Below are 16,857 nucleotides of genomic sequence, written 5' to 3' on the forward strand. Positions count from 1 at the left end.
GGCTACAAACTAATGTGACCCCACTGTGGAAAGGGGAGATTCTCACGAACATGAAGGTGTTCTTCGTTTCTCTCTATGACCCCCATAAATGTCACAGGAATCATCTGAGGGTAACTGGTAACGTTTTTTCTTTTAAACAATGGAAGAAGGAAGGCAGTTTTGCACTAAATATGTGTAAAAACAAATATATATATATATATATATCTCCTAGAAATAGGACAGACACTTCAACACCTTGTTTCTTATGCTTTATGTTGTTACAGTCCTTTTTGCCATTTATTATTGTGTTATTCAATGTGTTTCTATTGGCTATTTTTTTTTATACCTAAAGGGGTTCTACAAATCTACATCAAATAGCTATATGGTCCGTAGTATGACCATCTTAAAACAATTCCATAGGTCAGCTTAGAACCCCCCACAGTTGCCGGTGAGGAAGGAAACCGCTCAGGGATTTCACTGTGAGGCCAATGGTGACTTTAAAACAGTTACAGATTTTAATGGCTGTGATAGGACAAAATTGAGGATGGATCAACAACATTGTAGTTACTCCACAGTAGTAACCTAATTGACAAAGTGAAAAGAAGGAAGCCTGTACAGAAAAAAAATATTCCAAAACATGCATCCTGTTAGCAGCAAGGCACTAAAGTAAAACTGCCCAAAAATTGGCAAAGAAATCAACTTTATGCCGTGAGTACAAAGTGTTATGTTTGTGGCAAATCCAACACAACACATCACTGAGTACCACTCTTCACATTTTCAAGCATGGTGGTGGCTGCATCATGTTATGGGTATTCTTCCCATCGGCAAGGACTAGGGAGTTTTTTATAATAAAAAGAAACGGAATGGAGCTAAGCACAGGCAAAATCCTAGAGGAGAACCTGGTTCAGTCTGCTTTTTACCAGACACTGGGAGACAAATTCACCTTTCACCAGGACAATAACCTAAAACACAAGGCCAAATGTGTACAAAACATTAAGAACCCCTTCCTAATTGAGTGTCATAGCTTTCACCTGGTTAGTCCAAGGTGACATTGCACTGTGGGCACTGGAGTTGCTTACCAAGATGACATTAAATGTTCTCGAGTGGGTTATTTAGAGTTTTTACTTCCATCGGCTTGAAAATGGCTGGCTAGCAATGATCAACTATCCATTTATCAGAGCTTGAACAATTWAAAAAAAAGAATAATATGCAAATATTGTGCAATCCAGGTGTGCAAAACACTTAGAGACTTACCCAGAAAGACTCACTACTGTAGTCGCTGCCAAAGGTGATTCTAAGATGTATTGACTCAGGGGTGCGAATACTTATTTAAATGAGATATTTTGGTATTTCATTTTCAATCAGTGAACAAACATTTCAAAAACATGTTTTCACTTTGTCATTGTGGGTTCTTGTGTGTAGATGGGTGAGATTTTTATATAATTGAGTCCATTTTGAATTCAGGCTGTAACACAACAACATGTCGAATAAGTCAAGGGGTATAACTACATTCTGAAGGCACTGTATATGTTTCTGTCTTCATCATCAGTTAAATATTTCTCAGGGGGCCTATATTGTGGATTTAAACCTAGATCTAAGTACACGATGGTTGCTATGGTTATTCTGCTCGATGATCATGCATTGAATAGGGCACTTTGCCCGCTATTTCACAGCTATTTAAAGGCAATTTGTCAGCTTCCACATTGTAGACCATCTTAAATGTGGGCCTGGGTAAGTTTGTGTGAATCTCAATGCATTTTACTGCAGCCATTTTGATAGGGGGTGTTTTGTCAGAGGAAGGCCCATAACATTGTCAAAGACTCCAGCCACCCAATCCATACACTGTTCTCTCTGCTACCGCATGGCAAGCGGTACCAGTGCACCAAGTCTGGGACAAACAGGATACTGAACAGCTTCTACCCCCAAGCCATAAGACTGCTAAATAAGACTGATAAATAGCTAATCAAATAGCTAGCTGGACCACCTGCAATTATCCTTTTGTCTTGTACCTAACTGTCTTGCACTGACTATGCACACACACTGGACTTTACCCACACATTTACATTACATTTACATTTAAGTCATTTAGCAGACGCTCTTATCCAGAGCGACTTACAAATTGGTGCATTCACCTTATGATATCCAGTGGAACAACCACTTTACAATAGTGCATCGTAACTCTTTAAGGGGGGGGGGGGGTTAGAAGGATTACTTTATCCTATCCTAGGTATTCCTTAAAGAGGTGGGTTTCAGGTGTCTCCGGAAGGTGGTGATTGACTCCGCTGACCTGGCGCTCGTGAGGGAGTTTGTTCCACCATTGGGGTCCAGAGCAGCGAACAGTTTTGTGACTGGGCTGAGCGGGAACTGTACTTCCTCAGAGGTAGGGAGGCGAGCAGGCCAGAGGGTGGATGAACGCAGTGCCCTTGTTTGGGTGTAGGCCTGATTCAGAGCCTGAAGGTACGGAGGTGCCGTTCCCCTCACAGCTCCGTAGGCAAGCACCATGGTCTTGTAACGGATGCGAGCTTCAACTGGAAGCCAGTGGAGAGAGCGGAGGAGCGGGGTGACGTGAGAGAACTTGGGAAAGTTGAACACCAGACGGCTGCGGCGTTCTGGATGAGTTGTAGGGGTTTAATGGCACAGGCAGGGAGCCCAGCCAACAGCGAGTTGCAGTAATCCAGACGGGAGATGACAAGTGCCTGGATTAGGACCTGCGCCGCTTCCTGCGTGAGGCAGGGTCGTACTCTGCGAATGTTGTAGAGCATGAACCTAACAGGAACGGGTCACCGCCTTGATGTTAGTTGGAGAACGACAGGGTGTGAAGGATCACGCCAAGGTTCTTAGCATTCTGGGAGGAGGACACAATGGAGTTGTCAACCGTGATGGCGAGATCATGGAACGGGCAGTCCTTCCCCAGGAGAAGAGCAGCTCCGTCTTGCCAAGGTTCAGCTTGAGGTGGTGATCCGTCATCACACTGATATGTCTGCCAGACATGCAGAGATGCGATTCACCACCTGTGTTATCAGAGGGGGAAAGGAGAAGATTAATTGTGTGTCGTCTGCATAGCAATGATAGGAGAGACCATGTGAGGATATGACAGAGCCAAGTGACTTGGGTATAGCGAGAATAGGAGAGGGCTAGAACAGAGCCCTGGGGGACACCAGTGGTGAGAGCACGTGGTGCGGAGACAGATTCTCGCCACGCCACCTGGTAGGAGCGACTTGTCAGGTAGGACGCAATCCAAGCGTGGGCCGCGCCGGAGATGCCCAGCTCGGAGAGGGTGGAGGAGGGGATCTGATGGTTCACAGTATCAAAGGCAGCCGATAGGTCTAGAAGGATGAGAGCAGAGGAAGAGAGAGTTTAGCTTTAGCAGTGCGAGCGCCTCCGTGACACAAGAAAGAGCAGTCTCAGTTGAATGACTAGTCTGAAACCTGACTGATTTGGATCAAGAAGGTCATTCTGAGAGAGATAGCAGGAGAGCTGGCCAAGGACGGCACGTTCAAGAGTTTTGGAGAGAAAGAAAGAAGGGATACTGGTCTGTAGTTGTTGACATCGGAGGTGATCGCGTGTAGGTTTTTTCAGAAGGGGTGCAACTCTCGCTCTCTTGAAGACGGAAGGGACGCACACACTCACACATACTTACACACTCACACATACTTACACACACACACATACACGCCCACACACACACATAATGTACGCACGCACACACACACACACGCACGCACACACACACACACTTTCATACTCTCCACATAAGCTGCTGCTACTGTCTTATCTACCCTGTTGCCTTGTCACTCTACCCCTACCTGTATGTACATAGCTACCTGAATTACTTGGTACCTCTGCATATCGACTCAGTACTGGTACTCCCTCTATCAGTGGTGTAGTGGAGTTCTGCGGGGCCCTGTCCAAAGGTCCAAGCAAAGGCCCCTCCCGAACCCCATTGGGGCAGAGAGAATGTGCAGTTGTATAGCTAATGTCATGCTATTTTGCACGTTTTGCTATGAGGCTTACAGAACATGTTGCTGTTTTAGTGCTCAGGGATTCTTGAAAGACAGGACAATCAACTTTTTCTCCACAAATATTTGTCTTAATATTAACAACATTTTAAATATATATTTTGATAGACCAATCAGCTATCACACCATGTAAAAGAACAACCTCCTATTTGTATTTAAAATGCAACAAATTGCATTTTTTTCAACTCCTCCAGGCATTTCATTTTTTTACAATTATTGTCCGAAAACTGTTTAAAGGCCTTGATTGTTTAATTCTAACATTAGATTATTCAAATCTCCAATGTTCTTTTTGTTTTATTTATGAGCGCTATTAAAAGCTCCAGGGATAATGTCTTCAGCATTTTGGCATGTTTGTCTAGATTTAGAGCGTAACACAACATTTATAAAGTAAACATTTTCCCTTCGGTCTAGCACAGCAAGTACTTCAATTGTTTAAGCATCTGTTGCAGAACAGTGATTAAGGGGTTAACCATCAGTGGCTTGTCAACTCCGTCACTGCTGGCTAACCCCCTTAATCACTGTTCTGCAACATATGCTTAAACAATCGAAGTGCTTGCTGTTGACGACAGATATTCAAAACTGACATATTTTTGTCTTAGAAAGTAAGTTCATTTGTAAAATATGGAAAATGATTCATTTGAAAATCTCCAAATGAAACAGAACAATTCTATGAAATCTTTCAGGACTCTGGCAGAGTCAAGTTTAGACAACAATGGTAAACACAGTAGCAATTAAGTTTTTCCTGACTCTAAAACCTTATTAAATGTAACATATTTGAACCAAAATTCATATTCTATTCTAATCTGTCAGGCAGATGGAGTTGACAGTTTATGGTTGTGAACATGGTGATTGCAATATTGTTTGTTTAAATCGATCAAAAGTAGAGAACTTTACAGATCATGACACGTATAAGGTCCTTATGGTATGGCTGACCCTGCTCATTCCTGATTCATTTAGGATTTGACCAAATCTCCAGACACATCTTTTAAGAATCAAAGTTTTGAGATAAATATTATTTAAAGTCACGGAGGGCTATTTCAAGAAACTACATACGATACACTTTTTAGTTAATTTCCATTATTCCAGGCATAGAGCCGACATGGAAATAAAATTTAGAAAATCCCCCTAAATGTAACTTTTAAGCTTAAATAATGCAACAATACGTTTCCCTGCCCGACAAGGATTGTCACGACTTTCAAGAATCCCTGAGCTAATTTCCTGCTATTCTACACATTTTGTCATGAGGCTGGGAGAAAATGGTGTAGTTATAAAGCTAATTTCCTGAGTTTTTTCATGGCTTATGACGTCGTCATATGCTATCTGGAGGGCCTGACTTCGTGTCACTTTCTATTATTATTTAAATGTTATATCTTTAACTCTGCATTGTTGGAAAAGGACCTGTAAGTAAGCATTTTCACTGTTAGTCTACACCTGTTGTTTACAAAGCATGTGACAAATACAATTGGATTTGATGTCTGAAGACTGAATACAGTGTGTGGTGTTGTTTTGCCCTATTACGAGCGCAAGACTTAAGATTTTCAATAGAAGTGATCGTTAAATGTGAGCTCTTTCCCGACATTAGTATTTTTTAAATGTCTTGTATAGTCCCCAAGGCTTATATGGAACGCCCTGAAATAGCTTGATGATTGCTGTATCTGTGCCCTCCCTCCCTCCCTCCCGTCTCCTCTTCTACTGAGAGAACATGCAGTTCCTACTCTCCATGTGTCTGTGCACCTGGTGCTGCAGTGAACACAGAGAGCCAGTTAATATAGCCAGATAGAGCTATATCTGGCTCCTTCGTAGGAGGCTACTTCACATAGCTACACTGTACAGTGTACATTAAAGCCACAGTCTGGAGTTTGTGTATTTAGCCCCAACGGCAGCCCCTCCGCCACTTGCAGTGCTGAAGAAATGGAACTACTCTCAAATTCACACACACAGCTCGTAAGGCATTTCTTCTAATTCTTCAACAATCAATGGCTATAGGGCAGGCTAACCCTTGAACAGCAGGAAATCTCCCTGATTATGCCTTTAAAAAAACGCTTTTTCCATCTCATAACCAATAGAACAACTAAAATAACAAATAGAACATCTTCTATTCTAGATTAAATTTCTCTCAAAAATAAAACACCATATTAAATAACAGAAGACTATCTAAAATGTTCCTTATGCAAAACCATATCTGAGACTCAGAGCATACAAAATAATTTTACAATTACAGCTAAACTGTTTAAAAAATTGTAATTCGATACATATCGGGCTTAATTTGCTCATCTATGGCCATAATATTGGGCCAAATTGACATTTATTAAACCTAGGATTCATTATTCATTACAGGTACATAATTTAATGTATTAAATTCATAGTTTAGTTCCAAAACGACATAATAAACACTTTAAAGCTTGTTTCTGAAGCTTCTATATTCCATTATAAACTGGGTGGTTTGGGCCCTGATTGCTGATTGGCTGACAGCTGTGGTGTTTCAGACCGTATATCACAAAGTGTGACAAAACCTTTATTTTTACTGCTCTAATTAGGTTGGTAACCAGTTTATAATAGCAATAGGGCACCTTTGGGGTTTGTGGTATATGGCCAATATACCACGGCTAAGGGCTGTATCCAGGTACTCTGCGTTGCGTTGTGACTAAGAACAGCCCTTAGCTGTGGTAAATTGACCCTATGCCACACCCCCCCGTGCCTTATTGCTTAAATATAAAAACACTTTCCTAATGTTGAGTTGCCCGTCCGTTTTGCCCTCAGAACAGCCTCAATTCTTAGGGGCACACAAGGTGTCGAAGCGTTCCACAGGGATGCTGGCCAATGTTGACTGCAATGCTTCCCACAGTTGTGTCAAGTTGGCTGGATGTCCTTTGGGAGGTGGACCATTCTTGATACACACAGGAAACGGTTGAGCGTGAAAAACTCAGCAGCGTTGCAGTTTTTGACACAAACTGGTGCGCCTGGCACCTACTACCATACCCCGTTCAAAGGTACATAAATATTTTGTTTAGCCTATTCACCCTCTGAATGGTACACATATACATTCCATGACTCAATTCTCATGGCTTAAAAATCCTTCTTTAACCTGTCTCCTCCCGTTCATCTACACTGATTTGAAGTGGATTTAACAAATTACATTAATAAGGGATCATGGCTTTCACCATATCAGTCTATGTCATGGAAAGAGCAGGTGTTCCTAATGTTTTGTACACTCAGTCTAGTCTACACACCATAGAAATACAATGGATTTTACCTAGCATACTACGACTCCCAGGGTGCAATGCTTCGCCCAGGGCTGCTGGCTGGCTATCATATTACTGTATAATGCTGAAAATAATATATGTCATTGTCGCTCCAAAATCATTTGAATTTAGTTGCTGGTAGAATAATGTTACAAAGCAAACGTAATGTGTAAAATGTTTTTTTTATGTATTTTTGGAGGTAAACCTCCCTTGCACTGCACTGCTTTGTAACACCTTTTGCATAGTTTTTTTTCTTTTCGGTAGGCTGGTCTTCATCTGCTCTGTAAGCAAAGTATTCACATATTTCGCTTCTGGAGCCAGTTTTGTAGTAAACAACCTGCTGGAGTGGAGGTATGATGTTTTCGTTAGAAGAAGCTATGTTGACGCCATTTTCTCTCTCTCGCTTCTCAAAAGTGTCTCGCACTGTGACAGCAGCATGCGCAAGCGCAAGGAGCCTGGCTAGCTTACTACTGCCACCTTGAGAAGATTCAGACAAATTCCTAGACAGACTCGCTCATCTCAGACCGTATATGACGTGAGACACATTTGACAGAAGTACCGAAGGTAACACATTCTAGTGCCAAACCGTTTTTCATGTTCTAGTATTGAAAAAGTACAGACGTTTTGGTATACCATGCAACACTACAGTAGATGTGAGAGCAATATCTGCATAGACCAAATCACTGTGTCATTACTATACTAGTCTGGCTATCCAATCCCACGATTACTCCCCCTTATCTGCCGAAAGGGTTCCCTGGTTATTTCAGTGTAGTTTGGATAATTGGAGTACTTTGTGGTTTGTTATCTCAGTGGTGTTCTGATTGTGCTTCGGATTGGAAGCTGTGTTGGTATGTAGGTGGCAGGTACTTGAGCCTGATTAAACCTCTTGGTTCTGTGTTCCCGTTCCATATAAGGGGTCACAGTGCTGCGCTACTGAAGCCGTCAAGACATCCACATACTAATGTTGGGTTTGCTCCTAGCAGAACCCGGCTAGGCAAAGCAAACGTCTGTGCTTGCATACTCCCGAAAGCAGGGGATATCAAAGTGGGTTCTACTTTGGTAGAGGTACTGCAGAGGATCCGCAGCCAGATAAAAAAAAATACAAAATCAAATAATCTGACCAAGGGATCTGTGAAATAAGTTTAGACGGTGTAATACAAAACAAAACAATGTAATATTATTAACTTAAAATMTATGTTCCTAATCATGGGCAACATAGGACTGGGAGGCTCACAGGGCTATTGGTATCCACAGTACTCCACCAATTATACATTTACAAATGTTTGTGTTCCCCAAAAATGCACTTAATTTACAGTAACTGTCGACTACAAATCTCACTTTTAAATGTTTACATTCCGTTAGCTCATACCCAAATAATGTTGTTGACTCGTCATATACTTGTATTTGTGGTCAAAGAATGACCTTTACTTATCAATTAAATGTTAAGTAAAAATAGACAAGTAAAAATAACAAATAATTAAAGAGCAGCAGTAAAATAACAGTAGCGAGGCTATGTACAGGGGGTATCGGTACCGTGTCAATGTGCGGGGGTACAGGTTAATCGAGGTAATTGAGGTAATATGTACATGTAGGAGTTGTAGGAGTTGTAGGAGTTAAAGTGACTATGCATAGATAATAAACAGAGAGTAGCTCCGGTACCGCTTGCCGTGCGGCAGCAGAGAGAACAGTCTATGACTAGGGTGGCTGGAGTCTTTGACAAGTTTTAGGGCCTTCCTCTGACACCGCCTGGTATAGAGGTCCTGGATGGCAGGAAGCTTGGCCCCAGTGATGTACTTGGCCGTACGCATTACCCTCTGTAGTGCCTTGTGGTTGGAGGCCGCGCAGTTGCCATACCAGGCAGTGACACAACCAGTCAAGATGCTCTCGATGGTGCAACTGTATAACTTTTTGAGGATCTGAGGACCCATGCCAAATCTTTTCAGTCTCCTCTTCACGACTGTCTTGGTGTGTTTGGACCATAATAGTTTGTTGGTGATGTGGACACCAAGGAACTTGAGGCTCTCAACCTGCTCCACTACAGCCTCGTCGATGAGAATGGGGGCGTGCACGGTCCTCCTTTTCCTGTAGTCCCACAATCATCAAATCAAATCAAGTTTATTTTATATAGCCCTTCGTACATCAGCTAATATCTCAAAGTGCTGTACAGACACCCAGCCTAAAACCCCAAACAGCAAGCAATGCAGGTGTAGAAGCACGGTGGCTAGGAAAAACTCCCTAGAAAGGCCAAAACCTAGGAAGAAACCTAGAGAGGAACCAGGCTATGAGGGGTGGCCAGTCCTCTTCTGGCTGTGCTGGGTGGAGATTATAACAGAACTATGCCAAGATGTTCAAAATGTTCATAAGTGACAAGCATGGTCAAATAATATCAGGAATAAATGTCAGTTGGCTTTTCATAGCCGCATCATTAAGAATTGAAAACAGCAGGTCTGGGACAGGTAGGGGTTCCATAACCGCAGGCAGAACAGTTGAAACTGGAATAGCAGCAGGGCCAGGTGGACTGGGGACAGCAAGGAGTCATCATGCCCGGTTTGCCGTGACGTATGTCCTAGGCTCAGGTTCTCCGAGAGAGAGAAAGAAAGAAGAACGAGAGAATTAGGGAGAGCATAATTAAATTCACACAGGACACTGATAAGATAGGAGAAGTACTCCAGGTATAACCAAACTGACCCTAGCCCCCGACACATAAACTACTGCAGCATAAATACTGGAGGCTGAGACAGGAGGAGGTCAGGAGACACTGTTGGCCCCATCGATGATACCCCCGGACAGGGCCAAACAGGAAGGATATAACCCCACCCACTCTGCCAAAGCACAGCCCCCACACCACTAGAGGGATATCTTCAACCACCAACTTACAATCCTGAGACAAGGCCGAGTATGGCCACAAAGATCTCCACCACAGCACAAACCAAGGGGGCGCCAACCCAGACAGGAAGATCACGTCAGTAACTCAACCCACTCAAGTGACGCACCCCTCCTAGGGACGGCATGAAAGAGCACCAGTAAGCCAGTGACTCAGCCCCTGTAATAGGGTTAGGGCAAAGAATCCCAGTGGAGAGAGGGGAACCGGCCAGGCAGAGACAGCAAGCGGGTTCGTTGCTCCAGAGCCTTTCCGTTCACCTTCACACTCCTGGGCCAGACTACACTCAATCATATGACCTACTGAAGAGATAAGTCTTCAGTAAAGACTTAAAGTTGAGACCGAGTCTGCGTCTCTCACATGGAGGCAGACTATTCCATAAAAATGGAGATCTTATAGAGAAAGGCCTGCCTCCCGCTGTTTGCTTAAAATTCTAGGACAATTAGGAGGCCTGCGTTCTGTGACCGTAGCGTACGTGTAGGTATGTACGGCAGGACCAACCCGAGAAGATAGGTAGGAGCAAGCCCATGTAACGCTTTATAGGTTAACAATAAAACCTTGAAATCAGCCCTTGCCTTAACAGGAAGCCAGTGTAGGGAGGCTAGCACTGGAGTAATATGATCAAATTTCTTGGTTCTAGTCAGGATTCTAGCAGCCGTATTTAGCACTAACTGAAGTTATTTAGTGCTTTATCCGTAGCCGCGAAAGTAGAGCATTGCAGTAGTCTAACCTAGAAGTATCAAATGCATGGATTAATTTTTCTGCATCATTTTTGGACAGAAAATGTCTGATTTTTGCAATGTTACGTAGATGGAAAAAAGCTGTCCTTGAAACAGTCTTGATATGTTCGTCAAAAGAGAGATCAGGGTCAAGAGTAACGCCGAGGTCCTTCACAGTTTTATTTTGAGACGACTTTACAACCATCAAGATTAATTGTCAGATTAACAGAAGATCTCTTGTTTCTTGGACCTAGAACAAGCATCTCTGTTTTGTCCAGTTTAAAAGTAGAAAGTTTGCAGCCATCCACTTCCTTATGTCTTGAAACACAGGCTTCTAGCGAGGCAATTTTGAGGGGCTTCACCATGTTTCATTGAAATGTACAGCTGTGTGTCATCCGCATAGCAGTGAAAGTTAACATTATGTTTTCGAATHACATCCCCAAGAGGTAAAATATATAGTGAAAACAATAGTGGTCCTAAAACGGAACCTTGWGGAACACCGAAATGTACAGTTGATTTGTCAGAGGACAAACCATTCACAYAGACAAACTGATATCTTTCCGACAGGTAAGATCTAAACCCGGCCAGAACTTGTCCGTGTAGACCAATTTGGGTTTCCAGTCTCTCCAAAAGAATGTGGTGATCGATGGTGTCAAAGGCAGCACTAAGGTCTAGTAGCACGAGGACAGATGCAGAGCCTCGGTCTGACGCCATTAAAAGGTDATTTACCACCTTCACAAGTGCAGTCTCAGTGCTATGATGGGGTCTAAAACCAGACTGAAGCATTTCGTATACATTGTTTGTCTTCAGGAAGGCAGTGAGTTGCTGCGCAACAGCTTTTTCWAWWWTTTTTGAGAGGAATGGAAGATTCGATATAGGCCGATAGTTTTTTATATTTTCCGGGTCAAGGTTTGGCTTTTTCAAGAGAGGCTTTATTACTGCCACTTTTAGTGAGTTTGGTACACATCCGGTGGATATTGAGCCGTTTACATAGCATACATCATCTCCTTTGTCTTGATCACATTGAGGGAGAGGTTGTTATTCTGGTACCACACGGCCAGGTCTCTGACCTCCTCCCTATAGGCTGTCTCATCGTTGTCAGTGATCATAAGTCAGTGATGGTGTTGGAGTCGTGCTATGGACGGAAGGAAAACTTTTGAACTCATATTGTAATTAATTATTGGTCATATTTCTTAGGAATCTGGAAACACCGGGCAGTTACTTTAAGCTTTAAAACTGCAAGGTTTTCTCTGCCTCATGGCAATATGTGTAGAATTGCAGGAAATTAGCTTTAAAACCCTCTTGAGCCACCGTAGCAACAACATAGCCAGAAACACTTCCTCAAAATAGTCCAAGATAAGATGAATCAAGAAATCTGTATTAAATGTTTACGTTTTTGCTTTAGAGGTGTTAGTCGTGCAATTTTACAACTAACTAAGATGTTTGGTGCAGTATTTCTCAAGTGAAATAAATTGCATGAAAATTAGTCGTCTGTCAATGGATGACAACGAACACTTCATTGAAGAATGCCGTCCATAGTTCCCACTTCCACTAGGAGTAGTACTGTACACCAATCACCGACGAAGGGGCGGAGACTTCAGCTACCGAACTTCGACTTTCCTCTATATTGTTTTGTGTGTACACGAACAGCCGGGAAAAAACCTGGAAAACACCAAAACAAACAAAAACGTCACAAAATGTTGTCATAATATGTGCGCAAAGTGTTTCGACTGTGAAGCATGCGACAGGCTTAGCGCTACTCTTCTCCCTGCTGTCCAGAGCTATAACTACAACTATACTTGAACACAGTGTAGAAGTACTGCATTCCAATATTCTATATATTATATACACTACATGACCAAAAGTATGTGGACACCTGTTCGTCGTACATCTCATTCCAAAATCATGGGCATTATACTGGAGTTGGCCCCCCCCCTTTGCTGTTATAACAGCCTCCACTCTTCTGGGAAGTCATTCCACTAGATGTTGGAACATTGCTGCGGGACTTGCTTCCATTTAGCCACAAGAGCATTATTGATGTCAGGCACAGATGTTGTGCGATTCGGCATGGCTCGCAGTCGGCGTTCCAATTCATCCCAAAGGTGTTCCATGGGGTTGAGGCCAGGGCTCTGTGCAAATCAGTCAAGTTCTCCCAAACCGATCTCGACAAACCATTTCTGTATGGACCTCGCTATTTGCACGGGGGCAGTGTCATGCTGAAACAGGAAAGGGCCTTCCCCAAACTGTTGCCACAAAGTTGGAAGCACAGAATTGTCTAGAATGTCATTGTATTCTGTAGATTTCCCTTTACTGGAACTAAGGGGCATAGCCCGAACCATGAAAAACAGCCCCAGACCATTTTTCCTCCTCCACCACTATGCATTGGTGCAGGTAGCGTTCTACTGGCATCCGCCAAACCCAGATTTGTACGTTGGACTGCCAGATGGTGAAGCGTGATTCATCACTCCAGAGAATGCGTTTCCACTGCTCCAGAGTCCAATGGCGGCAAGCTTTACACCATCACGCTTGGGATTGCGCATCTTAGGCTTGTGTGCGGCTGCTAGGCAATGGAAACCCATTTTTTGAAGCTCCTGACGAACAGTTATTGTGCTAACGTTCCTTACAAAGGCAGTTTGGAACTCGGTAGTGAGTGTTGCAACAGAGGATAGTTACAATTTTGACATACTACACGCTTCAGCACTCGGTGGTCCCGTTCTGTGGGCTTGGATGGTATACCACTTCGCTGCTGAGCCGTTGTTGCTCCTAGATGTTTCCATTTCACAATAACAGCACTTACGGTTGACTAGTGCAGCTCTAGCAGGGCAGAAATTTGACAAACTGACTTGTTGGAAAGGTGGCATCCTATGACGGTGCCACGTTGAAAGTCACTGAGCTCTTCAGTAAGGCCATTGTACTGCCAATGTTTCTCTATTGAGATTGCATGGCTGTGTGCTTGATTTTATATACCTGTTAGCAACGGGTGTGGCTGAAATAGCCAAATTCACTAATTTGAAGGGGTGTCCACATACTTTTGCATATATTGTGTACATTCTGGGGCAAGAGACCTAAAAAAGTATAATATTAGGGGTTTGGGAAATGCTGAGAAGTACTTTTAACTGTTTTTCCTTAACTGAATGAATGTTCACTCAAACAAAGGAATATTTTACCACTCAATCCATCTTTAATCAAGACCGTAAACCAGAGTTAAGAATAGGTCTAAATGACCTCTTAGCAATAGAGTTCGTCACATTGGATTCAAGGGTCCTGTTTCAGCCAATGATGTACAGTATATGAACACTAGATTGTCGATGCTTTTGGCACGAATCGGCTCAAAGTCCATAACAAAAAGGGAGACGACGTGGAGATTAGGAATAGCACAAATGTATTTATTAACTGAGGTAACGTAAATACAGTTAACACCGATGTGTGTAGTCAGTAATCAGCGGTGTAAGTGAGTGGTTGCGTACATAGACGTGATAATGAGGGGTGTTGAAAGGTGCCAAAGCAAACAAAACAGCCACAACCAAAATCTAACAGTGTGTCTGCATGAAGAGAGTCTCAATGACTGGGGAAGAGGTGTATTTATCCTGGGACACACCCGGGTCCAGGTGCGTCCCGTTATCGCTGACGACCCTCCCAGCTCCGCCCACCGACGTCCTATCAAGGAAAAGAAGAGCGAAGAGAAAGAATATCGGCAGACAGAGTGGGAGGGTCGTCACACTATGTATTAGCCAATGAGAGGCTAAGTCACCGCAGAAAGAGCAGCCCTCCATAGAATGAATGGAAATCCTACAGTATTTAAATTCAGTGTTTCACGGACCAAATTTCATGTAATTAATGATTTTATTTGTTTTGTAGTGGGGACAGCAAAAAAAAAGACTGTTTTTCTATATTATTTTATCACTGTCCGCCCCAGGACCATGGTGAAACCAAAACAATAACTACGGTGCTGTGGCGGTCAGACAATACTAATGACCGAGCAGATACAGAAGCAGTGGGACGGCAGGGGGTAGCAGATTCCTGCTTTAAGGTGACTGTAGTAGAAGAAATGTGGCAAACAATTATGGAGACATTAATAAACGCATTTCTATTGCTTCTAAAATCTTTCAACGATTCATTGTAAAATAATAATTTCACCAGTACCATTTTTCCTTGTAAATTCCAAGAAAACGTCAAACGGACTATGACATAAAGCAAATCAGTGAGTTGATTCACGAGTCCCTTGTTAGTGCTAAAACCTGCCATACAACCATTTTTTCAATCTAAATTCTGCTATTCTGTTGCACATTGTAAGGATAACTAGATAARACAGCTCTCTAACATTTGCTGTTGTACATAGTATGTTAAATTATGCAACAAAGAGAGATTTCTGGACAATAAAGTCACTACCGGTTGAGTCCAAGTCCGCACTGGTCGAGGTTGATTCACGAGTCATGAAAATCTTGACTCGAGTCCAAGTCAAGTCCCAGTCCTGGACTCGATTACTACAACACTGAAGCATATTCACTGAAATATAAACCAAGTCTATTCTCAACACTTATGTATATATGTGTTCATTTAAAGTATTAATCAGTGTTAACTTTCAGAGTTAAATGAAACATTTGCTGTGTAACCAGGAATTTGTAACAGAATAAAAAGAGAATAGGCCATATGACACCCAACAAATGCTTTATTGTAGCAGCAATCCCTGGGAGGAATATTATAATATTGCAGATGATGTGTATATGCTACACTGAGGAGGCAAGGACAAATGAGGCAGTCTAGACTATGTTGGGGGAAGCATCCCAAATGGTTTCCTATTCCCTAGTGCACTACTTTTGACCAGATACCTATGGGCTCTGGTCAAAGGTAGTGCTCTGAATAGGGAATAGGGAGCCATTTGGTGGAATGCAGTCATGATGCTAACAGCATTCTGCATCCAGCCTCCAAGTATTACCGTGGTAACCACCACAAGTTCCTTAGTAACCCACAAGGTCCCAGTGAAGTGTGTTTGCACCACTTCTTAGCTCGGTAAGAGCACATGAAGTTCATCGAAATATCGAGGGTACGAAATCTTCTGAACTGAGGTCAACTCCTGTTCAAGCCTGTCTGGTAATTGAATTGGATGTTGCGTTTGAGATATGCAGCAGGTAGCCTAGTGGTTAGAGTGTTGGGCCAGTAACTGAAAGGTTGCTGGATTGAATCCCTGAGCTGACAAGGTAACAATCTGTTGTTCTGCCCCCTGAACAAGGCAGTTAACCCACTGTTCCCCGGTAGTCAGTCATTGTAAATAAGAATTTGTTCTTAACTGACTTGCCTAGTTAAATAAAGGTACAATTTAAAAAATATATGCAATGGCGTTTTCAGTTATAGCATTGCCTTTTTCAATTCAGCTTTTCTCCGGCAGTTCAATTGAAATTGAAATTTGGCTTGACCCTTGCTCGCTTGCTTAATGTTTTTATTGTGATTGCGTGTCAAGGAGTGTGTGTGTGTGTGAGTGCTTTTGAGAGAGAGAGATGGAGTGTGTGTGTGTGAGTGATTTTGAGAGAGAGAGATGGAGTGTGTGTGTGTGAGTGATTTTGAGAGAGAGGAGATGGTGTGTGTGTGTGAGTATGAGAGAGAGAGATGGAGTGGAAGTGAGTGTGTTTGGGGGTCGTGTGATGGTGTGTGGTGTGTGTGTGTGTGTGTGTGTGTGTGTGTGTGTGTGTGTGTGTGTGTGTGTGTGTGTGTGTGTGTGTGTGTGTGTGTGTGTGTGTGTGTGTGTGTGTGTGTGTGTGTGTGTGTGTGTTGTGTTGTGTGTGTGTGTGAGTATGAGAGAGAGAGATGGAGTGTGTGTGTGTGAGTATGAGAGATTGAGTGTGTGTGAGTATGAGAGATGGAATGTGTTTTCATCGAGGAGGAACACTTCATCTCAGCATCCACATTAAGTGCAGCTTTCTTCTACGTCTGCTCCTTGATTTGTTATTGAGCGGCGTGTTTGTCTTATAACAGGGGTCTTAGAGATGCACCAAGAGAAATGCAAGATGCCCGTCTTATAG

General features: G+C 42.8%; 1 protein-coding gene across 3 annotated transcripts in view; it reads left to right on the top strand.

Moving 5' to 3' along the window:
• LOC111972536 (protein lin-28 homolog B-like) overlaps positions 1-16,857 on the top strand; it is a 44,226-nt gene that overhangs the window by 17,881 nt on the left and 9,488 nt on the right. The gene's annotated exons all lie outside the window — the stretch shown is intronic.

Source organism: Salvelinus sp. IW2-2015, linkage group LG14, assembly GCF_002910315.2.
Source record: "Salvelinus sp. IW2-2015 linkage group LG14, ASM291031v2, whole genome shotgun sequence".
Taxonomy (NCBI): Eukaryota; Metazoa; Chordata; class Actinopteri; order Salmoniformes; family Salmonidae; genus Salvelinus; species Salvelinus sp. IW2-2015.